Source organism: Tyto alba, unplaced genomic scaffold (assembly GCF_018691265.1).
Source record: "Tyto alba isolate M040663 unplaced genomic scaffold, T.alba_DEE_v4.0 Super-Scaffold_42, whole genome shotgun sequence".
In the NCBI taxonomy this organism is placed as follows: domain Eukaryota; kingdom Metazoa; phylum Chordata; class Aves; order Strigiformes; family Tytonidae; genus Tyto; species Tyto alba.
The window spans coordinates 20,237,417-20,264,689 of record NW_024881318.1 but is presented as its reverse complement, the minus strand read 5'-3'; the positions used below and the strand labels follow the sequence as shown (position 1 = coordinate 20,264,689).

The 27,273-nt window shown below is 38.3% G+C and overlaps 1 long non-coding RNA gene across 5 annotated transcripts in view; it reads left to right on the top strand.

The window, feature by feature from the left end:
* Nucleotides 1-19,567, top strand: part of LOC116961551 — a 32,659-nt gene extending 13,092 nt beyond the window's left edge. The window contains exon 4 of one of the 5 annotated variants that reach the window (XR_004407040.1): nt 19,148-19,567. This is a non-coding gene — a long non-coding RNA (uncharacterized LOC116961551). Of the gene's footprint in view, nt 1-929; nt 2,796-3,289; nt 3,460-5,318; nt 5,551-6,697; nt 6,859-19,147 lie in introns of those variants that run through there. The other 4 variants (XR_004407042.1, XR_004407043.1, XR_004407041.2 and 1 more) reach the window with 4 other exon arrangements.
* The last annotated feature ends 7,706 nt before the right edge of the window (nt 19,568-27,273 follow it).

Here is a 27,273-nt window from a genome sequence, read left to right as displayed (position 1 = left end):
GATGTGTTATCTGGAGAATCAGAACACCTGAGATTTCTCTGGCAACTCGCCAGCTAGTGTCCTTTTATTAGAGAAGGAGAAAAAAACTCACTTTCATTATTTTTAACTCCAGAGTGGCTAAAAAGGTTTCTGTTGAAAAAGGAAACAAGAGTAGATAACCTTACCCTCATTTTCCCTTTCTCCCTTGCACTCTTTTAGTGGAGATGAAGTATATAAGCCCATCTGAAATTAAGAAGCTACTTGGCATGAATCCAAATATTTAATAGCCTGAAAAGAAGCCAAATTATTTCCTTCTCTCTTTGCATTTCTCTTCAATCTGCTTTTATATCATCTTGGTTGGATCAAAGCCAAGAGACTAATATAGAAATATTTCTAGCCAATCAATATATCTATTGGAAAACACCTTCCATAACTGACAGAACAATCTGCAACATGGGAATCCTACCCTGAATTTCTTGGAGAAAAATTAAAAGCATCTTTCTAAACCAACAAACTACTTTTTACCTAAGTCCTATCTAAGAGTCATCTTATTTTCACAGACTAGGACATGGTCATAACCTATGGATAAACATAATAAAAAATAATTATTTTGTTTAACTCTCTGTTCTTTTGGCTGTGAGCTGTGAGTCAAACCATCTGTCTTTCCCTGGATGGCTGATGAATGGAGTAACATCAGCCTTGGCCAAACATAAATCAATATATGACATTATTCAGAATAACACTGATATAACATCCAAGGAAAACTGCCAGCTACTGATTTTATGTGATTATTAATATTTATTGTCAAAGACAAACTGAACTCTCCTTTCATACAAACCCATGGAGTATTTATTCCCTTAGTGTCAAAAACACTTTCCTCTGAAATTACCTAAGTAACATCAAAGTAAACTTGGACTCATCATAGCATTAACATGTCACTTCTGTTTCAGGCCAGAAGAAAGGATTATATGACTGAAAGATGACTTCCACTGTCTCCCCTCTCCACACACACACTGTATAATTTTCATGTGCTAAAAGATACTACTTATGCCCGCAAACATTACCTAGGGTATAGATATAACCTTTAATGAATAATGCAAATATGTATTAGAAAAGTAACTAAATGAGTCACTAAACATGTTTTACACAGCATAATGTCACTATTGGAAGTTCCAATACATTCAGCTACCCAGAATTACATCATGATGCTGCATACACATCTCAGCTTCTAGATGTTTTTTTGCTTTTAATTTGAAAAATAAAACAAAGAAAGGACATGATGTCATTGACTCAAATTGTTTTGAAATAGGTTTGGCAGCTTGCTTATAAACTACAACTTGCTTATAAGTTACAACTCTGTCAGAAATAGTCAATTTACTTTAAAATACTGCCTGTAATTGAGTGATAAAATGTCTGTGGAACTTCTTTAGGACAAGATTATTTGAAGATATGACTAAATAGGCATACTAGTGTCATAAAGCTGTCATTCTAAGAACAGATTTTTTTTTTGAAGTTGACTGGAAGCACATATTCAGCTCCCTTGTAAGGTATAACTCCAAGTAAATTAAGTATTCTTCTCAATTAAACATGTGAGCACCAATGGCTTCTCAATCATTTTGTGTACTGGAGTTCTCAAGCAATAGATTTCTCAGTTAAACACTAACCCTAGATGTAGGACCAGAAAGTAGATTTTAATTCAGTATCACTCTTTTTATCTTTGTAAGGAGCCCTCCTAACTGCAACTCATAAGTGTTCCTTCTTAAAATAAATTAGCAGAGGTAGGTTATGGCACGTTCTCATCTCAGAGTTAGCAGAGAACCTATAAGCATCCATGTCTGCTTCCCACATTGTTGACATGTATAGTACTTCTGTACACAGGAAAGTCTCAAAATTGCCAATATTACTGCACAAAACTTTTATTGCCTGTCAAAATTTATCTACTGAAACTTCTTATATCATTCAATCACAGAAGCCAACCAACCTTCTACCTTACTATGTCAACTTACTTATATTCCTCTACTATATCCTCACAGATATCATTCATCTCTATTTACCTTTGAACATCTATTTATCTTCATGATCTCCCTATATTACTTCAAATCTACATTTCTCTAAATTTTGACATTCACAAATCTCTGAAATCACTGAAGGATAAAATAACAACAATCACTTCACCTTGTAGCACTTTGAGTCAGTGGATCTGAGCACCCTTACAAATGATTTGTAGACAACATTTCCTCTATTGGAATGGGGAATGAGGGGAATATGGGGAATTTGTGACAGAGTAAACTGGGCAACAGACATAGAGGTGGTCAGTGGCAAGGCTGATAATAGAAGGCAAATCTACTGAATCCCAAGTAATTCTGATAATTTGAGATGAAAACTAAAAATAATTTTACCTGTGTTTTGGCTGCGACAGTGTTAATTTTCTTCATAGTAGCTAGTATGGGGCTAGTTTTGGATTTGTGCTAGAAACAGTATTGATAATATAGGGATGTTTTAGTTACTGCTGAGCAGGGCTTATGCAGAGTCAAGGCCTTTTCTCATCCTCACCCCACACCACCAGCGAGTGGGCTGGGCGTGCACAATGAGTTGGAAGGGGACACAGGCAGGACAGCTGGCCCCAACTGACAGAAGGGATATTTCATACCTTATGGCATCATGCTGAACAATAAAACTAAGGACAGGTTGGTGGGGAGATGCTTCTCAAGGACTGACGGGGCATTGATCAGTTGGTGGCAAGCAATTGTTTTAATTTGTAATACTTCTCTTTCTTGCATTCTATTTCTCTCCCTTTGTTATTTTTCTTTATTATATTTGTACTTATATTTATGCTTATGTTTATGTTTATATTTATTTTCCATTATTAAACTGTTTTTATGTCAACCCACAAGCTTTTTCACTTTTACCATTTTGATTCTCTTCCCCCATCCCACTGGTGGGGGGAGCGAGTGGACAGCAAGGTGGGGCTTCATTGCCTGCTGGGTTTAAACCACAACACTGGCTTACCACAATAAATTCAGGAATGTGGGAGAAATATATACATGCAGGTTAATGATGTGAGAGGTGCATGGTTGTAACTCAGGGGGATGGTATAAATGTCAGTTCATGGTAGGTGTTTAAATGGACAAAAGCTGTGAATGAGTATTAGCGTGTGGAAGACAGTGTAGTATTTTTATGTAGCAGCAAAGGAGATGACATAACATTTATATTAGATTAATAGAAATCTCTTTTATGGAAGGATGCAAAGAGTTTGCAAACAGTAGATAATCTTGAAAACACGATGAATTCACACCCAATGTTTTCTCAGGGTTACCTTTAAGACCATGAGGATGGATGTCCACATATGGTGACCAGCAGCTGCTAAAGGAAGAAAACATCAACACAGACTCCTCATCACTGCATATACCTTATTAGAGCAAGGTATACCTATGTATACTGCAGGCTCTGACACCAACCAACAGACTATTTAAGCTCCCATTTTGAGGACAATTGGTTCAGAATGGAACATAGTGTTATTCAGGTCTTGGAGTAAATTTAGAATAATTTTATTTGTCTACAATAATTCCCATCTTATCTTCTCTTTGCCCAAATGCTCTTCCAGAGCAGGCAGAGATAGAACAGAAATAGTTTGATTTCCTCTAACTTTCTATCATCTGACACTTAAGTTACCTGCTTGGAGCAATAAAGCACTCTTCATAGCTCTCACATATTCATTGCGAACTTCAAGAAATAAAATCTTTTATTTCCCTAGGCCCTGGTATATTATTGTTCTACAGAAGATACAATTCATCATAATTTTTTGTGAGGGGTATGTGGCATATACGAATGACAAGTCATATCCAAGCAACTGCGCAACATGGCCTTTATCCAAATAAAATAATCAGCCCTGAGAGAATGCAGCTGGTGTGGCTTCATTTAGAATACTTCACAGTGGCTGAGACAATCTAACCACTTTTTGTATCAAAATTGTTATAGAACATAGGAGCAAAGCATGGACTCATAATAATTTCAACTTCTTCTTCCCAAAGCACTTGAAACTACAGACCATAAATTGTATCAAATGAGACACTTACACATCTTCTTTTCAAAACCGCCCACCTAACCTCATCCTACTCCTATCAGAGAGAATTAAAATCCAAAAAATGATACATGATTCACAGCCCAGTAATAGGAAACCAAACATAATTTTCAGCAATGACATGTTGAGGATACTGCTGTTCTTTCCTTTGTAAATGATGGCACCTTAATACACAAGTTTCACAGATTCTTGAATGCGAAGATATTCATCAAAACTAACTGCACCATAAGGACCATTCAAAAAAAAAAAAAAAAGGTAGAAGCTAATGGAGAAAATTGCTCTGAAATGCATTAAACTTTTGGCAGTAACTGAAGACAGCTAGGGAACATATTTATATTCACACTGAAGTATGTAATTCAGAGCAAAAAATTTTCAGACTGGGAGAGAAATGTATTTACAGATATTTACAGGAACTTGGTTGCAGCAGCTCAGGCAACAGGATCTCTTAGTGAGAGCTGCTTTATCCTTTAATAGTTGTGGAGTCCCCTTATGCAATGTACCAGGAAGTACATTAAACATACATGTGGCATGTATAAAACAGAATTATGTAACTGTACACTGGATAACTCTCAGGTTTTGATCATTTCAATCCACTGTGTGAGATGCTGCTGAAGTTATTGGATACTTTTTTCTGAATAAAAATATTAGGGTTTGACTCTCATACCTATTCTCAAGCCAAACATATTTAAAACAGGAAGGCTAAGATGGAGGGACAACAGCCATATTATTGTTTCTTGAGTTTCTTTTCTCGTTTCTTTATATACCAGTTGTATATATATAAAAAAAGTGAAAGTACTACACAGCTGTAATTTGATTGTATTACCTTGGAATCAAATCTGCTTGGCAACCTGATTTGATTTTGAGGATCTTGGTGGAAACCTGCAGGGTGTGGAAAGGTTCTGCAAGGACTCTTGCCAAATTGGACTTCTGTCACTGAACACAGGCTGGTTTGAAAAACCCATAAAAAACTCAAAACCTTCCTAACACATTGGTTTATATTGACAGCCCTGCTCAAATATAGGTGATGTGTTTGAAGAAGTTTGTTTTGAATTTCAGTGGAAAAAATACACTTTCACTGCAGTCATCTTAGAGCTCCTGCCCCATAGCACTACACTTCCTAGTTCAGAGAAGTACCAAAAAAAAACCAAACCCAAAGCACCAAAATTACAGGGTTTGCAACAACATATCATACCAATAACCACAGGATGGCGGCATTCCCAGTGAAGTGTTCTGCCTCACACACTGTTTCTTTGTATAGCACAGACTCCTTTCAGCTTCATACGAGTTCATCTGCAACACTGTGGGAGTGGAACCAAAGCCCCTTCTTCTCTTGCACTCAGAAGGACACAGGAGGTGATTCTGCCTACCTTTGTGAAACAAGGAGCAACATTCCTGGAGAAGACACTTTCTTTATCACACCTTGTTTCAAAATAGAAAGTAACTGCGGAGGCAAACCCTATACTGCTTTATTTTCTTGGGTGGCTAGGCAATGTTTTTTCATTAAGAAATAATTCCCAGAGCCAGAACAGTCATGTATTTTCTACTGTGAATTTTGTTATTTTCAAAATGAAGACATCAGCAATAATCTGACTTGATTTCTTGAATCATTCTTAGTGGCTATTGCATCTCTACTGTGAGGTTCATAGAAACATGGGCATAAAATGAGCCTACTCTTACAAAATAGTAATATAATAATAACATACATGTGTGTATGTATATTAGGGTGCTACCTGCTCTTAGATGCTGACAATGTATTCAATACGAATACATTCCATATTATGTAAATGATGCAACAGAAAACAGTATGTTTAAGTCTTATCAGTACTTTGAGTTTTAACCAGAAAAAAACAAGGGGGGAAGGTTTTGCAAGAGAAAGGCTTACAGACAAAAACTAGATGAATATTCACTTCCAGATTAATGCAAAAAGTAAACAAAGAGGGAAAAGGGAATAAGAATAGGGATTGATTTGCAATCCGGAGACTAACAGATTCAAGGAAAAGTGAGGACTGCTAGCAGGCAAGCTGAGTAAAATCTGGTACAGAAAAATAAAACAAACAGGAGGTACATCAGCCACAAACATCAGGAAAAGCAGATCTTTCTCTGATGCCAAGCAGTGCAAAATAAAGGTATTCTAGCTGTCATGCAATAAGGAAAATATTTTACCTGAAACAGAATTAGGCTCCTAGGAGAAAGGCAATCATGAGGTCAATAATACAAATGCTGAGACAATGTTTGATTGGCTTATGAAAGGGATCCTGGCTGCCTGCAACAGAAGGGAACAATCTCAATGACCTAGAAAATCCCCTTCAGTCCCATGTTTTTTGATAAACAGATATTTTATGACAACTATGGTGGCCATGGAGTTGTAAAGAATGAATGCTGTTAAAATAACCCTGCTAACAAAGTGTTAAAGAGTTAAAAAGAGGTAAACATGACTGAGGTTTCTGTGTACAGGGACTTGGGACTTGAGCTTGTCTTGTTGCCATGCCAGACACTGCAGGAAACACGTCAAAATTTATAAATGTACTGACTAAGAGAAAGTAAAAGCAAACAAAACAAGACATACTTTTATGAATTTGAAATCAAGTGGTTAGCTGAACAAATGTAATGAAAATGTTTTTTTGTCCCTTTCTGCAGATGGTTATAATTTCCCATTATGTTAGACAGCCCTTTGCCATGGGAAAGAAGAGTGAGTTTTGTTGTCCAGAGACATTGCTCTTGCCTCTATGCAAGAAGAGCATGAGAAATGGAACAGGACCTGCCCAATTTCCACATGAGCCCAGCTCAACACAATACTGCTTACAAGGACTTGAGACTTGGATATCTATGTCTTTGCAGCCCTGAACAGAGATCCAAGACTCTGAATTTGCACTTATGCACTGCCTTAATATTTCCAGAATATTGGAGCTTAAGAACAGTATTTAAGTTTTAAATGGGTTTAAGACCTTTAAAGAGGCTACATATAATTTTAAAACATATTTTGGAGGTCATTAGCATGTTTTCTTTTTGTACAGCCATTGCCTTCGTTACACTATTCCTGAACTATAGCAACAGAAGTCTATTAGTCAGATGGGGGGATCTACAGCTCCTGCTGCATTTGAGAGAAAGTAAGTGGTCTTGACCCCAACAGAGCATTTCCATTGCAATTCTAATATTCTTTCCCCCTCTTCACAAACTTTAAAATGAGTGATAATGAAATTCCCAGTTCCACTTTCTGAGTCTCCCTTTATAGTTCCTTGTTTACCAAGTGTTCTTACTTTTGTACAATTGTACCCTAGTTGCAGTGACTGCTGGAGTAAGGTTCCTAAAGTATAAGCAAGATTAGTCTCAGACAGCAGAGAATCACTCAGTTAGGCAGGCACCATTCTCTGAGAGTGTTTGCTGGGCCTGTGATCCCTCCCCACTCTATTGTATGTCAATGTAAAATATACGGAGCTGACTGTGCAAACAGAATAGAAGATTAAAAACATGGTCTGTTACATAATTTGAGTAAACAGGCATGAATAACCTACATGTATAAAAACTTCTCACACCAGCAGTTTTCAACAAATTGGGACCCCAGGATGGTTAACATCACCCCCAAAGTTTTCATATAAAATAATACAATTTCATAGTTCAGTCAAATTAGAAAAAAGTCTATTGAAATGGAAAAGGCCTGTTCCCAAAAAATGCATCTTATACCACAACACACTTTTCAAGGAGAATTCAGAGCATACTGTTACTTCTGACTCATTAGATCTACTGCTCCTGAAAAATAAGAAGTTTCTTTAGTCACCTTTTAGCATCAAAGAGGTTATAGTGCAGCCCACTATGGACATGCTCTGTTTGCCTTAAATTAGCTAGTTCAAAGACCTTTCAATGGCAGGCTGCAGGTCAATGTAAACTAATAGCAAGGGTGTTTGTCTGACTTCCCAGGTGAACACTGCAGCCGTGCTAAGCTCCATGCTGTTCTGTTCACATTGCTGATGTATCACAGCTGAGCAGTTTAAAGTCAGCTCTATACCTTTACATCTCTTCAATTGCAAATGATGACTGCTGTGTTAACTATTGTAGACAAAGGATGCAGAAAGATATTTCTGAGTGAAAAGCAACAATCGTAAAAGTAAATACCTGTATAGATATGGGTTTGTTTAACTGAAGTGTCAGAGTTTAAAGGACTCTCTCTAAGAAGTTGCTCCCAACCTGCAAAAATAGTTTTGAAGTTACAGAACAGCAACAGAAGAAAAAATTCAAATGCATGTGTACACTCCATATAACCCATCTGTATTGGTCCTACAAATTTGAATCAGTCCTAGGATATTTTATTCTCAGATTATATTTTTCTTGTAATTGGTTCATATATTCTGTGAAGTTTAGCAAACTCCAGCCACGCTAAGTACTTTGCTTGTTAAAACTGTTTTTTTAAATTGTTAATTTATTTATTCCTGTCTTCACATTTAAACCTTAAATAGGCTTCTGATAATTTCCACAGTTTACAAAATTTAAAGTATTTCTTAGCACAGCACACTTGTATAAAAATTAGAAACAATATCAACCCAGAATTCCTTGTTTTATCTTTCCTTTTACACAGAAAACTAAATAAAACAACATTGTTGTACTGTCTGCGCACTAAAAGTATTTCTAGGATAGGAAGGTAGTCCAGTGGTTTCAACACTCAACAGCATCAGCTTAAAGCAAACCCATGATGGCCTGAAACTAATTATTAGGGTTTTGCAGCCAAAATAAATGAGGGAGTAAAGAAATAAATAGTCAAATACTAAGCTAACAAGGTATGTCACTTGTGAAAGGATTCACTGAAAGTCTTTATTGCATACAGTGAACATAAATAAAATAAATAAAAATTCCAAGGGCATCATAGACACTTATTATACCATAGATAAGCAGTAAGAAAATGTCTGATAACTCCAAGATACTGTTAAGGATGGGCCAGTAGAGCTGGGGATGGCCTTCTTCAGATTTTGATTTTGTTCTACACTGTTTATTCAAACAAAACACAGCACTATGCTTGTGACTTGTTTTATTCCCTAAATAAAACAATATCCATAGGAAAGTTGGTCTTTAACTCAGTTTGTTCTTAAAAACAGCTGCATGAATTAGGGTCCTGGCTGATAGGAAGGGCATTATGTGGAGAGCAGTCAGCATGGCTGGGAGGCCAAGTAGGGACTCAATAAATTCACAAGCAACACCACTCAAGCAAGTTGGAACACATCATGACAGCCATACCCAGCAAAAGGTAGGACATGGAGAGCTTGTCACTGGGTAAGTCTGGGCACTATGTCTTGTCAGTCCTTTTCATGACCTTGGCAAGCCCTTAGTCATGGATAACAGCAACAAACGGGATGCTTACCTTTATGATGAACACTTACATTTCTTGGTCAACATGACCAAGAATGTCATGTCTCTGTGCCTCCACATCCACCTGCAAAACTACCTCACCTCACCAATTCTGCAACATTTTCAGATACTTTGAAAATAGAGACCATTTAAAGGAACTCCGGCAAAAAAGAAATAAATTGTTTCACTAAATTTCCCTGATAGCAGGCTTGTGAATCTAAGATCTTTTTTGTTTTGGTTTGGTTTGGTTTTTTTTTTTTGTATGAATCTAGAAGAGTGATTGCTTTAGAGCTTGTTAAATGTTAAATGGCCCTTTGCTGGACTTACTTCTGTATATCCCTGTGTTTTTGTTAATTCCAAAAATATAATAATCTAGCCTTTTATTGAGTGAAAGCAACAGTGCCTAAAATGTATGAATTAAGATTCTGTTTTGGTGCAGGAGGGTATGCAATCTGTCCTTCCCATGACCTCAAAGTTTCTATAAGAATAGGTACACACAATAAAACATAGGTTGACTCAAAGGTGGTTAACTATCATCTAATGTCATTACTATTTAATCATCTTATTTCTTCAGAAATATTTATAGTTTAAATTAATCAGGATAGTCATTCAAGAAAAAAAATATCAACTTCTCAAAGAATTCAAAAAATAACAAAGAATTATAGGTACTAAACCCTGAAATGTTCGTATGAAGTAGAAGAGACCTGTTGGAATGACATGGTTTAGGCCCAGCTGGCAACAAAGCACCACACAGCCACTCACTCACCCTTCCTTCCTTGGTGGGATGGGAAGGAGCATCAGAAAAAAAAAGGTAAAACCCTGTGCATTCAGGTTTCCCAGAGGCTGGTGCATGATAGTGATATACCCATTCAATATCATCCTCTTTGGCCCAGGTGTTGATGAGGTTGTTTTGGAAATGAGTCCTATTGTCTGACTCAGTTCTTTTTGGGGTGCCATGTCACTGTAAGACTTGACCAAGGCCCAGGGCAGTGCTCTGGGAGGTGTCAGGGGGCACGGGCTATGTCTCCAGCCACCCAGTGATTGCTTCCATGTAAACACATGGCACTTGCCATGGCAAGATAGTGAGAGTGTGATATAATATATCTGCCAGGCCTCCCCATATTTATATTTCAGCCATTGTCCTCCATACCACAGTGGCTTTAACTGCAGGGCTTGCTTGATTGCGGCACCTGTTTCACATCCATGGATAACCTATGTAATAATGTCCAAGTTTAAGTCCACCCCTTGATCCCAAGCCCATGTATATGTTGCATCTCTTCCTTGATGGCCTGAGATGTCATGGGCCCACTGAGCTATGAACTGGACCCACTGAATTTATTTTACCAGTCCAAACCCACCTCATCCACTTCAGTCTTAGCAGCCTGATCCACCTGATGTTTTTTTGTATGTTCTTCAGTGGCTCAGCTCTTAGGTACATAAGCATATCTGTGACATACTTTTATAACCAGCTTCTCTAGCCAGGTAGCAGTACCTTGCTACAATGCTGCAGCCCATATGGGTTTTCTTCTTCACTACCAGTTGCTCTGTTTCCATTGCTGCCATCACCCCCACAAGGCATTTGCCACCAACCATGAATCAGTGTAGAGAAAGAGCACTGGCCATTTTTTTTGGTCGACAGTGTCTAAAGCCAGCTAGATTGGTTTTCACTTCTGCAAACTGGCTCAATTCATCTTCTTCAGCAGTTTCTGTGACCTGTCGCATAGGACTCCATACAGCAACCTTCTAAATCCAATGCCTTCCTACAGTGTGACAGGACCCGTCAGTGAACAAAGCATATTGCTTCTCATTTTCTGGCAGTTTATTATACAATGGGGCCTCTTCAACATGCATCACCTTATCCTCTGATGATATTCCAAAATCTTTGCCTTCTGGCCCGTCTGTGATTACTTCCAGAATTCCTGGGCAACAGGTTTCCTATGTGATCTCACTGTGTGATCAGTGCAACCCACTTACTCCACGTGGCATCAGTTACCTGATGTGTAGAGGGGATTCTCCCTTTGAATATTCAGCCCAGCACCAGTAGTCAGGGTGCCAGGAGGAGCTGTGCTTCAGTACCAGCCACTTCTGAAGCAGCTCGACCCCCTTCATATACTGCTAATATCTCCTTTTCAGTTGGAGTACAGTGGGACTCTGATTCTCCATATCCCTGACTACAAAACCCTAGGTGTCAGCCTTGGGTGTCCCTTGGTGCTCTTTGCCAGAGACTCCAGGTAGGGCCATTCTCCCCAACTACAGTGTAGATCACATTTTTAACATCTTGTCCTGCCCAGACCAGCCCAAGGGCTACTGTATAAACAATCTCCTGTTTAATTTGTTCAAAGGTTTGTTGTTGCTCAGGGCTTCATTTGAAATCATTTTTCTTCTGAATCACTTGATAGAGAGGGTTTACAATCTGACTGTAATTTGGGATATGCATTTTCCAAAAACCCACAACATCTAGGAAAGCTTGTGTTTCTTTTTCACTAGTTGGTAGAGACACAGCTTTTCTCTTGTTGATAACATCCATTGGGATTTGATGACACCTATCTTGCCATTTTATTCCTAAAAACTGGATCTCCTGTGTAGGTGCCTTGACTTTACTTCATTTTATGGCAAAACTGCCCTTCAGAAGGATTTGAACCATTTTCATGCCTTTCTCAAAATTTTCTGCTGCTGTGTTGCCCATATCACGATGTCATCAATGTACTGCACGTGTTCCAGAGCTTCACCCTGTTCCAGTGCAGTCTGGATCAGCCCACGGAAAATGGTGGGGCTGCATTTCCACACCTGGGGCAGTCAATTCCAAGTGTACTAAATGCCCCTTCAAGTGAAAGCAAACTGCAGCTTGCACTCTGTTGCCAAAGTGATTGAGAAAAACATGTTGACAATATCAGTTGTGTCATATCATTTGGCTGCTTTTGACTCCAGTTTGCATTGAAGCTCTATCATGTCTGGTAAGGCAGCACTCAGCAGAGGTGTGAATTCATTCAATTTTGAACACCCTAAGGATGTTCAAAATTCTCAAAAACTATTGTAATTAGCCCGACGGAGAAAGTATCCCACCCTGTCTTCACCATAGATTGGGTGTGATTACTAATAAATTCCAAAAGAAGGCACCCAAAGTATGGGAATGTCAACAGTGTTGCATATGAATACTAGTTTAACCTCGTGAGCGGTGATGAAATATATCATAAATTGACATTGCCAAGTACAAAAAAATGATAATTCTGATCCCTCTCCCAGAGGTGATAAACATCACCAAAGGTAATACATATCACATGTAAGGATTTACATAACCCCACAAGGTGAACAAATGAACTAATATTGTGACCACAACTATCTGAATAAGAAATGCATATAACAAATTTGTCTTAACACGCTCTGGCCATATTTTTGCCATTATCTCAACCCTTTGGGCCCCATGTTGGGTGCCAAAATGGACTGTCATGGTTTAAGGCCCAACTGGCAACAAAGTACCACACTGTCACTTGCTCACCATCCTCCCTGAGGGAATGGGGAGGAGAATTGGAAAGAAAAAATTAAAACCGTGTGCATTGAGATAAGGATAGTTTAATAGAACAAAACAAGAAGACCAGACAACAATAACAACACCACCAATACTAAAAAAACTAATCCATAAAGCAAGTGATGCATAGCACAATTGCTTACCACTCAGTACCCCACACTCAGCATCTTTCCAACCCATGATCACTCCCCATCCCTGGCCAGCTCCTCCACTTATATACTGAGCATCATGTCAGCATGGTGTAGAATATCCCCTTGTCTGGTTGGGTCATCTGTCCTGGCTGTGTCCCCTCCCAGCTTCTTGTGAAAATGAACCCTATCCTAGACAAACCCAGGACATAGAAGGACAGCTTGCCATTTCATGTCTGTGAGACAGAAAAATTGAAATTGATGAAGGAACTCATCTGGCAGAATAACATACCATCAGAACTAAAACAACTTCTCACTGTGGTTAACATACTTTCCTTTACAAAATTAAAAAAAAAAAAAAAAAAACAACAAAATAAAATAAAAGAGAAATTCAGAGGCCCAGTGCTCTCTCTCAAAGCATGCCCAAATATTCAGATCAAGTATTCTTTCCTGGAGAAAAATACACTTTTGCATCCTGTGGGAGACCTGCACCCCTAAGCATGTTCCAGTCAACATACGGTTTCTGTGTGGCCCAACTGGGAATGTGTGATCCAAAGGGGAATTCTGGTTCCCTAATGTGATATAGGCAGACACAGAATCTCAGAAAGTTTATAACAGATTCTAATTTTCATTTTGCAAAAATGGGAGTTAATCTGATTATATTAAACAAATAAATATGTACATCAGCCCTATAGCCACACAGTTTAAGTGTAAACACAGGGTTAACTACTTTCTGACCTGGGCCATAATTTAGTGAGATTTTGTTGCTCTATCACTAAAAGACCAAGCAAGATGATATGTCCAAGAAGATCCTATGAAGTCCCAGGAATTCCCATACTAAAAGACTGGGAGGTGCTTAAACAGATATAATGGTATATAATAATAATTTACCCAAAATAATTCTATTAGAAGCATCAAGATTACAACATCTGCCATGTGCTTGTTAGTAGCCCAAAAGAGTGCAAACAACAGCAGCATCTGCTACTATAATTCCTTCCAGCTACCCATTTACAAGTGTGATTTGTTATAGGACAGAATCATCCAGCTGATCACTGCTATAAAAGTTAGATTTAGCCATGCCTCTTTTCATGTCTTTTTGTGTATGTGTAAAAATGTTAGTAATTTTGGCTGTTGTTGTGTATACATTACAGAAAGACATGAATATTTCATTATGCAGGTAAATTAACATCATGCCACAATTAGAGATTTCTCCACAAATGCAGTCTATTCTGGAGTTGGTATTAAATTTCATTTAGACAGTAGAAAATAAATACTTTTCTGCAAGGAGTTACTGTTTCAGAACTCAATGTCCTTTACCTAGGAGGTCTGAAAGAATTTTGCATGTAAACACAGTGCAGAAAAAGGGATTTCTCTACTTGTACTTCAAATATTAGTTGTCATATGTACACCTACTTGAAAACATAGACATGGTAATTAAACAAAGTCACCAGATAATAAAGGAAGCAACTTGATACAAGTGAGAAAAATTTAGTACAAATTAAAATTTGAATAAGTTTTCAGGTCTGAAAAGACATACAGAAATAGGTTGTTTGGAGGATTAACATGACTGACATTCATCTTTTTCTGGTTAAAGGTATATTATGTCAAGTCTAATGTTCTGTTAGCAGATTTTAGGTATTGTAGATTTAAGCAGCTAATATTTATTAAAGTTACAGGCTGTGCAACACACAAAACAGTCTAGGTCAATTACCGATCTGCAACATGAGTATTTAGGTACAATATAGTTGGGGCCATTTGGTGATAGATATGGCTTTAATGATGAAATCACCATAATTAATGAATGACAATAAATGGCAGTTAAATCAATACCCCCATTATAATGAAAAGCAGATACACACTTTTACACATTATTTTGCTTTTTTTCTTTGTGTTGATGGGTAGATTTTTTTGAGTTTTCTTTTCTAATCCATGCCAGATCCTGATTCAATCAAGCTGTGTAGTAGACTGTTTTTTCAGAAATCTCAGAGTACTGATTAAATAATGTACTGAGTGCTGGTGGTAATGATGCTAAAACACCTATAATTTCTAGGTATGTTTATCTTTCAATAGTTTAGTTGCTATGGAAACAAGACCTAAGTTAGGCAGCTATCCTAAATGTTATTCTAGTTCCCTTCCTCCCTACCTGAGATTTTAAACCCTTTGCCAGTTTCACCTGAATTTGATAGAGGCAATGAGGTCTCAAGGTTAGTTAAGCCCCTATAAGCTTTGTAAAAACAGACAGGTGGAAATACACTAAAAAATAACTTCTGATCTTATATGTCTACTGTTGCCAGCAACACTTAGGTAGCTGAGTGGGGAATTCTCTTAAAAGCAAAGTAATAGGTAAATATAAGTACAACACAGAATCTTACTATAATTCAGTTAAGTAATCAGTGAAGAAATACCACATGAAATCAGGTTTCTTTAGCTCTGGTGTTCACAGATCTACTTATTATTTGGATCAGTAATAAACTCTCATGAGTGTTTTATGTTGGAACCATTCAGACCTGCATACAGGAATGGGCTTAACAGAAATGCATGTATGTTCATATTCTCTTCACTACAAAATTAGCTCTGTTCCCAAATCACTGTAATCAGCGGCCTGAGAATAAATGTACCATCACCCTCTGCTGGAAAGAGTGTAATCTACAGTCAGAGATGACTGAAAACACTAGATCCAGGAAAAAACTTAGGCACACAATGTTACAGGTTGCAACACATTTTTTTTGTTTAGATAATTATCACTTACTATAATGAAGATCATTGCACTGGACACCAAGACTCACCATTGTCATGGTTTGAGCCTGGTCGGCAGCCAAACACCACACAGCCACTCTCTCCCCCTTCTCTTCCGGGAATGAGAAGGGACAAATAAGCCAGGCTTAGGGTTCAAGATAGGACCAGGAGGGACAGATCACCCATTATGGTCATGAGCAAGAGGCAGACTCAGCAGGGGAAGAAAAAAACCCCGTATATTTATTACAGACACTAACAACACTTCACAGAGTAGGACAGTGAGAAGCATTGCCACATTTTGAGAACACCTTCCCTCCACCCCTCCCTTCTCTTCCCGGGCTCAGCTCTGCTCCCAATATCTCTACCTCCTCCCCAAAGTGGCACAGGGGACAGGGAATGGGGCGTGCAGTCAGTGCTGCTTCTTCTTCCATCTTCGGTGAGGGGAGCTTCTGGAACTTGTTTCCCCTGATCCATCGTGGTCCCCCTCTCACAGGAGACAGTTCTCCACAAACTTCCTCCAACATGAGTCCCTCCCACGGGCTGCAACATTTCCTTACACTGCTCCTGTGTGGGGCACCAACTTTCTCCAACTGGAGTCCCTCCTATGGGCTGCAGCCCTTCCCGAGCTGCTCCAGCGTGGGACACCACCACATGCTGCAGTCCTCCCAGTGATGAATTACAACAGCGGGGACCACCTCTTCCGACAAGACCCCAGCCTTCTTCGGGCACAATCACCTTGATCAACCATGTGGAAAAGCTCAGGCCATAAATCAGTGTCTGCTCCACCGCAGATCTTCATGGGTGGCAGGGGGGGCCGCTCTGCCATCTCACCACAGGATACAGGGGGGTCTCTGCTTAGGCACACCTCCGTCTTCCTTTCTTCCTCCGTTCCTCCACTGACCTTGGTGTTCACTCAGCTGCCGCAACTCCTCCTCACAAGTCCAACTCCTCCTCACCATGTCCCTTCTTAAACACATTATTGCAGAGGCGCAGCCAATTGGCTCAGTTTTGGTGCAGAGGTGGAGTTGACTTGGAGCTGGGGGAGCTCCAAGAAACTTCTCACAGGGGGGCAGCCTTATAGCCCCCCCTCCCCTGCTACCAAAAAACCCCACCACTCACTCCAACCCAGGAAAACCATTCTATAAGTTCATAGTAGAAGTCACAGTTTGAACCTCAAAGCATGATATACTTCATGGGTGAGTAGAACAAGTATTTTGTAATTCCTGTGCCAATAAGGTATGTTGAGGGCAAAACTACGGGAAAATGAACAAATCAGAAGGATAATGAACTGTATGCAAGATATTCAGGGGAGAGCAGCAGCAAGACCTGAATTTGACTCACTCAAACCCAGGATACCCATCTAGCACCAGAGCAAAGTCAGACTTATCAGAACAGGAATCACAACCAAGGGTGGGATGGTGGCAGAAAATTCCTGAACACCAAATAATAAGGAACGCTAATGACACTGACTTGTCCTCAGTCTGGTTTCTCACTAGGTTATTTTATCAAGGGGTTTTGATTTAGTTTTTGGGGTTTTTTTGTTTGTTTTGTTTTTTTTTTGTTTTTTTTTTTTTTATTCTGAGGTTTATTGATTTTGGACGGAAGGAGTAGAGCCCTATAGAGTTTGATTTTATTAATGAAGAACCAAATCCTAATTCTGCTGATAGTGAGATATTTAAGAGCCCCACTCTGTGCAGCAGAACATGATTTCTGGGAGCCAGTGTGTGTGTCCTACTATCTCTTTAGTTTCCTTCATATCATAAGGCCAGTACAACACAGGCAAAAATTCTACCAACATCAGATACCATTGGGACAGAGAAAATGTGGAGTATTAGACTACATCCTTTTGCTAGTGCTTGATTATTTTCTTATTGAATTCTTACTTATTAGTATTTATTATAAATATCTTACCTCAGTTGACAATTAATAAAATATTTTCAGTCCTTAAAGCACATGTTCAAGACCACTGCTTCCTTGGAATTAAAATATTTGAATTCCTATTCCTTTCCTTCTATGTGTTACAGATTAGTTTTAATATAAGTAGAACTTTTTGTTCTGTTTGCAATATAGAAGAGCCATGGTAAGCAAAGAATTCTTGATGATCCTAACACAGTCCTCAAAAAAATAAAAATCATTGACAACATGAGACAAAAAAGAAAAGCCAGCTGCTCAAACGACAATGTTGAGAGAACTAAATGAGTAACAGATGGTACAGACTAACTTTGGCCAAGGAAATCTAGCCCAAGCAATATACTACCCAGTTGTGCAGCAGAGTGGAAAAACAGATAGGTTCAAGTGAAGGGAAAAACATAACAGCTTGAGGGTTTTAGCAATTAACTTCTTTTACTGAAGTAATGTTAATGGACCACCATCTCTATCTCTGTGAATCTCTTTCAGACCTGTAAGAAATTAAAGCTGTCCACTGTCTGGAAAAATGTAAGATGATATTAGATATGTAAATCAGTTGCATTTCTGATGTTAAAAATAGCACTACATATAAAGCCACCACATTTTTCCACATGGAAAAATGCATGCAATTCTGGTCCTCCTCTCTTAGAAGGAATTAGCTGTTATAGACATAGATGCAAACCTACGATGAAAAGATAATGAGAGCACAAACATCAGGGCATATTGGAAGAAAAACAAACAGCTTATTTTTTAATAGCATCTTTTAACTTAACTTTCACCAAGTTCTGTCAATGTACTGGGCACTGATTGCTCCCAAGTGTAACAGCCCAGCTACACAAAAAAAGATTTAGTTATCTCATTTACTAGCACAGGCATTTGTGAAGAGCATGTTAGATCTTGGTTCACCCCATGGTAGTGGGGTGAACCCTCTCAGGCTCCAGTAGGCACCAGCTGGAAACAGAAGATGACAAGTTCAAAGCAAGTACAAGGTGTTTTCCACACAGTATGCAACTAGTGGGGAAAGTCTTTGCCGCAGGGTGTTGCAGATGCCAAATTTTAATGTCCCTAAAAATCAGCTGGTCAAATTCATTGAGGAAAAACACAGCAAACCCCATTAAATATAAAGACATCCTCCATCTCTGGATTGATGAAAACATTCATCACTGCATAATCTTATTCTTTTCCTCTAGCATCTACTACTATGTAATATCTGAGGCAGAATATTTAGACTGGCCTTTGCCTTGATCTGGTACAGAATCATGTTTTCCAAACCCAGAGCAGTGAGGCTTGTCCCTTCCTCAGAGTCTGTCTAATCTTTCTGGTGCTCAAAACTAACCATTGTTTTTGTGAAGTTCCCTGCATATCTAAATGTCTTTTTCTGAATATGCACAGATGCATACCAACCTTGAAAACATCTCTCTCTCTCTTTCTCTCTCTCCCTCTCTCCTTCAACAGCTGATACTCTCCCAGAACACACCCTAGAGACAACATCTACCTGCAGCTGGTGTTGCCCCATCCCCTTCTTCCTCATCTCACATGCTCTCTTAGCTGTTAAGTAGTCCAGTGGCAAGAGCAGTCATGAAGACAGTGAAGACAGGATACAATCCCTCTTGGCCATCTAAATTGAAGGTTAAAACATAACCACTAGATAGAGCATGAAATGCACTTCTTGCCCATATATCTCCAAAAGAAGATCTTGCATTGGAGGATCCATCGATGCATGAAAAGAAGATCCCAACACAGAGAGAAGTGGGATCCTAGACAGTAAAACAAAGAGCTCTGTGGCACCTTTAGGACTCTCTCTTTCTGGAGGATCCCCTGCTGCCTAGCTTAGGGTCAAGGCTGGCATTGGCCAAAATGCTGGAGGCTTTGTATCCTTTCCTTCAGTTCCTTATTCCAGTCTGTGGATGCTATTTTCTTTTTTCTTTTTTTTTTTTTTTTTTTTCCCAATTTACACGACAGGAGATTAATAAATTAAAGTGAAGATATCTGACCATAACAGTGAAGAAAAGAAGTACAAGAAAACACTTGTTCCAATAGGATGCTATCTTGTTCTGAAGATCCCATTGTTAAAATTTTGGATACACATTGGTAGTAGCTACAACTACTGCTCCCAGACAACTCCTTTTTGCTCGACATCGACCTCTGAAAGAGGTTATGGACCAGTCAGACATCCACACGAAATGCTCATGTGATATTTCCTCAAAAAGTTCCATCAAAATAAACTTGAAAAATACTGTTTAAAATAACCTATTCCATTCTGACTGAGACTACATGATATATTCTAAAGTTCTTCAGCCACTGGATTTAGGGAAGATAGAAAATTTCAGCAAAGAGGTGCACTGGAAACAGATAACAGTGATTTCTTCAAGTCAGCACAAATGCAGCTGGAAAAGGACACATGCCACATTCTAAATCACCAAAGAAATAATGAAACTACCCTCTAGAATGAAGAATTGAACAACACTGATAATCTAAAAAAAACCCCAAAGGTCTCACTTTCAGAATATTGGGTTTGAACTGAGATCAGGACACTCAGAAAGACAGGCTGAAGTGTGAAACTAAATTGAGAGAGACAGAATGGGGTGAAGAGGTAAGCTTGGGAGTTGCCTGCAAAGCGAAGCTAGTGAAAACTCTCACAATGTTTTATATCATTCAAACACTAAGAATATGGAGGGAAAAGAGAGGGAAAGCAGGATGCATATGAAAGAGTTCAAATAAGGAAGAAGAGACAATGTTAAAAGACAGTCTTAAGCAGCAGCCAGAGGAATAGGAGGAAAGCAGCAGAACAAAGAGAATAGAGATTTGTCAAAAATAGAAAGGTGGAAAAATATAGGAAAATTACAGGATTATCTGTGACAAAATAAGTTGGTTAACTAAATGGGGTAAGAATTAAATAAGAGTCCATTTAATTTTTACTTTCATACCTATTTTTGAGTGTTTTTTGGTCATGGTAATGAAGCTGAATATTAGAAAGATAAATATAATAATTATAGGAAACCCTGAAAAAGCCACTCTGGGACTTGTCTTGCACTTTCAGACAAAAGGATTACTGAACTGTTTGGGTTTATTTTGGTGTCTTTCAGAAATCTCTATGGTTCAAGTGTGTCCATATATACTCATCTTTGCCATTTCATTATGGGACCACAGTATACCATGTTACCTCTGAAATAATAATACCCTGACTATGCAGAATTTTGCTTATTATTTAACTACACATTTCTAATTTCCAGATTTCCCTTCCAGAAAATTTTCCTAAAAACCATGCTTATATAAATAAGGTCATTTCAGGTACAACTTTAACAAATTAGCAGCTGTTATGCCACTATTAGTCACTGAGAAATCCAGGCTGTTCCCTCATTCCATTATGATGCTGCCAATTCCATTTCCTGGCTTTTATCTTTCTGGCCAATGCATGCAGCTTGAGGAAAATTCACTTCTACTGTCCTACAGACCTAGCAGCACTGCACCACAACACTTTGACCTTAGAAAATGAAGAATAGTCACTGATCAACAACATGGTCACATTTGGGTGTGAAATGCAGATTAGCATATTATATCATCTAATAAACTGAGGAGGAAGAAATGGTATAGTCCAGCCTAGCCACAAAATACAGCAAAGTTAACTTGTTAAAATTCACACTGTTTTAAGATACATCTTTTACTCATACATTTTGTATCATGTCCAGTCAGTTTATGTACCATCTAAATTCCTGTGCTTAATTGACAGAGGCAGCTAAAAGCAACTCTATTCTGTAATAATCTAATTTTCAAGTCCTGTTTGGAAGCCATATATGTTTCTTGCTTTCACTACTTCTACTGGAAACCCACTTGAAGTATTGCTATACTGGTAAGAAAAGTAAAGCTAGTGAAACACAGACAGAACAACAGTATCTATAAGAAATTTGGAAACCTTTTTTTAATTCTTGACTACCTCGAGGCAAGCATGTAATTATTATTTCCTGTTCCAAAATGCTTTTCCAAGTGAAAAAGCTTTTAACCCTTCCTGTCATTTCTGCAATGTGTTGTAACTCTTTGCCTTTGTTGTGACAGTTTAAATCCCTGTTTCTTCTCTGTTCCCCTGGTTACCTTAGGAGATATTTTCTGTAGTTGCTCTGGGTTGAGTCCATGCTTTCCAAACACTGGTGACAGAACAGAATATTCTTCCAAAAGACTATTTGTGGTTTGGGCATTGCTGTTAATAATCTCAATCACTTTCACCTTGTGTATATATAAAGACACCTTGCTATATATTTTAGGCTCACATTTGCCTTTTTTGTTTTGTTTTCTCCCCCCAAGAGCAATAGCCAACTGTTGCCTTATAGTCATTATGTCATTGATGAATATATCAGATTTTTATTTCTCTCTAGGTAATGACACCCCAGTTTATGACATCACCTACATGTGCAACCTTGCAAACCTTATTAATAAAATTTATTATTTCTGGATCTTCAGTACTCAGATACATCAAGTATTTCCTGTGTCATGTACTGGTTCTTATATTGATAATTCTTCACAGTTTTGTCTCAAAAAATTCCTATAATTCCTCTGCACATCAATGAAAATCCTTAATGAAAACATTAAATGACACTAACCATAAGATTCATCATTTGAGAAAGTCCTTCAGACCACATATTCATTTTAGGGATCCTATTAGCATATTGGGCTCATTTTTACCAATGCTAATCTAAGTCTTACAATTCCTATACTAACCTCCTTCTCCTCTAGCTTAATTAATAACTTCATAGTTGTTACTATATCAAACACTTCAGTGAAATGTAGGCAGGCTTCTTGTTTTCAGTAAATCATTTCAACATGAAAAGCACTAAGCTAATACAATGTGATCTACCTTTTGGTAAAGAGAAAATGGGGTGAATTATGATCTATTTGTCTTCAATCATAATCACCATCAAAATTTTTCTTTAAAAGTAATATCGAAATAGTATAACAAGTCTGTAAACACTTGAACCACTTCTCCACTCCTCATTTTTATGTGGGTACTCCACTTTTTAGTCCTGGTGTGCTAGACCACAATAATGCTGCTGGAAACAATCCAATATCACTCACTTTCATTGAATGGAGCAGTCAGGTTTCCTCCTTCCCCTCAGGCAGTTCAATCCCTCTTTCCCTCACATACTGATAAAATACATGCCCTTCTCCATGTCATTTACTAGTCCATCTTCATCTTAATATTTAGTCAGATTCCTTTTTGCAAAGAAAGTTATAAAAACACTTTTTCCTGTCCAAAGTGTCTTCAGTCTTGGCCCATCCTTGCTTTCCAATATTCCCACTTGCTCTTTCCTTGTTCTCTTTCCTTGTAGATAGAAAAAAAAAAAAAAAAAATGCTATTTGCTTTAGTTTCCTTTGCAAGGTTAAACTTAGCTTTGCTTTTCAAAAATCTCATTTTATTCTTACCCTTTCTGACTTCTAGGATTGATGTATGAATGAAGAGGCATTAACCAGATGGTTTCTCAAGAAAACATTAACTAGGTAACTACCTTGAGAATGAATGAGAGAAAACAGGATGAGCCCACCATCGTCCTTGAGATAAGGAAGGAACTACTGAGCCACCAAGATAAAGGAGCTGCAAGTTAGCAACAAACCATATCCAACAAGGCCTGAAGGACGAGATGTGCATAACTACAGAATTGAGTCTGCGCAAAAGCAAGGGTCAATTAGCGAACACAGTGAAGAAGACTACGAGCCTTCATCAGAAGACCCCTGCCCATGACCACCAAGAGACATTGCGCAGGCGCGATGGGGAGGGACTTGGGGCAGGGGGTGTGTTAATGATTTCTCAGAATTAATTGTAATATTCCCTCCCTATTCCCGGAATTATAATGCATATGTATTAGGACTGATGAATATGTAACTTTGGCATCATAAAAGGGGGCATCTTTTGGCTCCGAGCACACATGCTGTGGAGGAGCGATCCCCCATGCGTCCAGTGCTGAATAAACATACCTACTTTATAACCTTACTGTTTGTAAAGTCGTCTTTCTGCACATCAAGATATAACTTTCTTTGCTAGATTTTATCTTTCATTTCTGTATTTGTTTGGGGTTTTTTTTTGGACATTATTCAGGTAAGGAAGTTGGACCTGCCTAGATTCCCACAGGCAGCACTCAGCATTTTACAAAATCATATCCTGTAATGGAATACATCTGCATAAAATAACTGTGCATAAATTAAGTCTTAAAATGAAAACAAGGTTCTTGATCTATCAAAGAAATATGTTCTGAAATCTTTTCCCAACAGAAGGAGGGCAAAACCCTTGAACTCATTTCAGGAAGATTTCCTCAGTCTATGGAAGAATTTATATTATCGATAACCTTGCTTCAATTGAGTGTTCTTCCTTATTGAAAAGAAAAATGGCTCTTTTTAAACAACTGGAGATATGAAGCTGTACGTAGTTACTTATCAGCATCTCTTATAGTTAGAGAATAAGCATTTAACCTGCACATCAATCCTCAGACAGAGCACCATAGTCCCAAGCATGTCAAGCTTTATTGGAGTGCCATGGCTAAAGTATTGGTGTTCAAAACATGGCACAGGATTTGCATACCTTCATATGACACCACAATAGTTTCTTGAATTTTTATCTCTGTCCATAAATGAAGACAAAATGTTTGTTACCTGTTATTTAGACAAAACTGAATAATTCTTTGAGAATCTGAACTTAACAATACTTAATTAAATACATATTAAGTTTTGCATTTGATTGATGTTTGATTTGGGTGTCTAAGACATTCCCATTAAAGATTTAGGGTATTCCTAAGGCTGATCTTTCCTATCAGTAAACTAATTCTGAAATTTTTTATTCAGTTCTTGCGCTTCTAGTGTCTCTGTCTTCTACTGAACTTGCTGTTTTCACAGAAGTTGAACTAACTTAATTGTCTTCGTTATTTCAACCCTTTCATACCTGTGTTATCTGGGCACACATACTGACTATGATCACAAACGCCCGGTTTCTAGAGGCTAAAATAGGGGAGAAAGAACATATTTCAATATGTCTTCCTTCCTTCTCCTTCCTTACACCCAGCAGCTTACTCTTTTAGAGCCAAGAACAGAAAGAAAGGAAGATGAGACCGGCTTCAATCTAATCTTATTTAAATATACCCTGGGTTTATGTGTCTTATTCCTAACTACCTGATTACAAAGATGTATTAAGGGTTTGTATCAAGTCAGATACATCTAAAACCTGACATTCTGCAGCCTTTCCATTTTTGTTTTTTTCTATACAAATGTGAATATTTTTTACAATTTTCTGACGCCAGATTTAGTATATGGTTTACTTACTGGATTTACTAGTGTATATAAAAGAAATCATCATCAAAAAAAAAAAAGCACCTGGACCCAGATTGTTTTCAGCAGTATTAGTACAGGTAAGTTGAACTAATATTTTCTTACAACATGCCAGTCAGATGCAATTAAAAGCTATTGTAAATATTGAGGTTTTCAGAGAACTGTGAGCAGTTCTGAACTGTGAGCATTGTCTGAAAATACCTGCCACAGGGAAAATGTTGGTGTTTGATTGTTACTGATAAGTCCTGTATGGAGAGACTATGTGGGTTTGTTCAGAAGACGCATTTGCACAACATAACTCTGGTATTAATGGAACTGAGATTTTATTTACCTTATCAGAGATAGACCTAGGTTTTCCTTGACAGAGCAAGCTAAAGAATGGTCTTACCAAGTTAACTTAAAGTGTGTTCTACAAGAAGACAGGACCTCACCAGCACGACATGAAATGTTGAACAATACAGAAGTCTCAGATTTGCTCCTGAATAATAACAAATTCTCTTCTCAAAATAAAAATAGAACATACAAAATACACTGGGTTCTTATTAATTATTCATGTTTCAATGCTGCCCGCTAGACAAGCCATAATTTTTTCTTTTTTTTTTTTTTTTGAAACAACAGAAATCAATTGGTACCACATTTATCAAGTCTCTCAGTATACAGCACTAAATGGGAAGTGTTTTGGTTTTCTAATGTTTTACTCCCTCTAGGGAGTCAGTCATGGATGAGATGAAATACATCACCTTAATATTTTCATGAACTGCCTGGTATGTGAGAAACTCTCCTCAGACTTGGTTTGAAAACTGTTCCAAAACATTTCAGCCACAGTATGACAGCTTGCTGGGATTTTCTCTCTATCAGGGACTACATCCAACTCCAGAATGTGCCAGTTCTATAGCAGGAGGCTGATGCTTTCTCTAAGGCTTTCATTGTACCAGAAGCAACCCAAGTAAGTGGCGTAAAAAAGTTCCCAAATTCCAAAATACAGCCAGTAAAACTGTCACCCTCTGATAACATCACATCCTCACATCAAGGCAATAATATATATTTTGGAAGTTCTGTCTTAGAATAGCATTTCTCTAATAAAATCAAAACAGAAAACCCTTACAAGAATAGAGACAGACATGCCCTTTGCTCAGACAGGCTCAACATTCCCCAGGTGGCAGAGTGAACACTGACTGAAGCCAGTAAAATAGACGTTTGAATGAAAGCAGAAGTTTTTGTCCATCTTGTATTTCTTATTATTTCTTTCCATGTTGTTAAAAATTCCTCCTTGTGGTGGACCCACCGCCACATGTGACATTTCTCTGGCTTTAACAAGACTCAGGCAAGCATTTGGAGATGCAAGAGGTAATGAGGAGGTTGTTCTCATCTGTAACAGACCTGGAGCCTAACACTGTAGCTTTCCTCTTCTTCAGGATATCCATATCACCAAGCACGGCAGTATATAGGCTCCCTCCCTTTTTTCTCTCTTCTCTAACAAACTCTCAATCATACCCTATTCTATTCACAGCCAAAATAACGACCATTTCCAGCTACAAATAGTAAATTGAGAACAGAAACCTCACAGGCCTTTGTTCATTTCCTGTTGATTTTTCATTCATTAACAAAGAAAAACAAAACAAAACAAAACAAAACAAAAACAAAAAGCCACATGCATAAATCCACTGGAGCCTCCATTTATGAAAATATCACTTATATTTTATGAATACATTATAACAGTAAGTCTTCATATGTTCCAAAACTTTCTTTCAATTGATGCATTGACTTTATTCAGATGAGCTTAAAAGACCTACAATCTCACTGTGAATTTATTTCATAACAGAAACACAATTGTCTCTCCCTTGCATTATCATGCTGTAAAAGGTCTGCACACGCTAATATAAAGCAAATAGAAGGGGAAAATCTAGTTTTTGAAAATTAATTACTTTGTTAGAAATCTTTTCCCTTCCTTAAGCATGGGAGAAAGCTATAAAGGGAGCCCAAGAAATATGTTTGTCCTATGGAATTCAGGAAGGCCGATCCAAAATACCAGCCTCTGCACCCTAACCCAGAGAGAGGGCTCCAGCTCAAGGCTAGGAAGAGCTTGGCTGTTGAGTCAGCCAGGCCCTGGGCTGGGAGGGCTGTGAGCAGTGGAGCATGCAGGAGGGCCTGGCTGGGAGGCTGCCTGCAGGGCCAGGTCACCTTCTGCACCTCTGTCCTCTCCTCTCACTCCTGCCCACAGCATCCCTCAGCTGGCCTCTAAGGGAATACAGAACTATGCTTGCTGAAATCTTCCT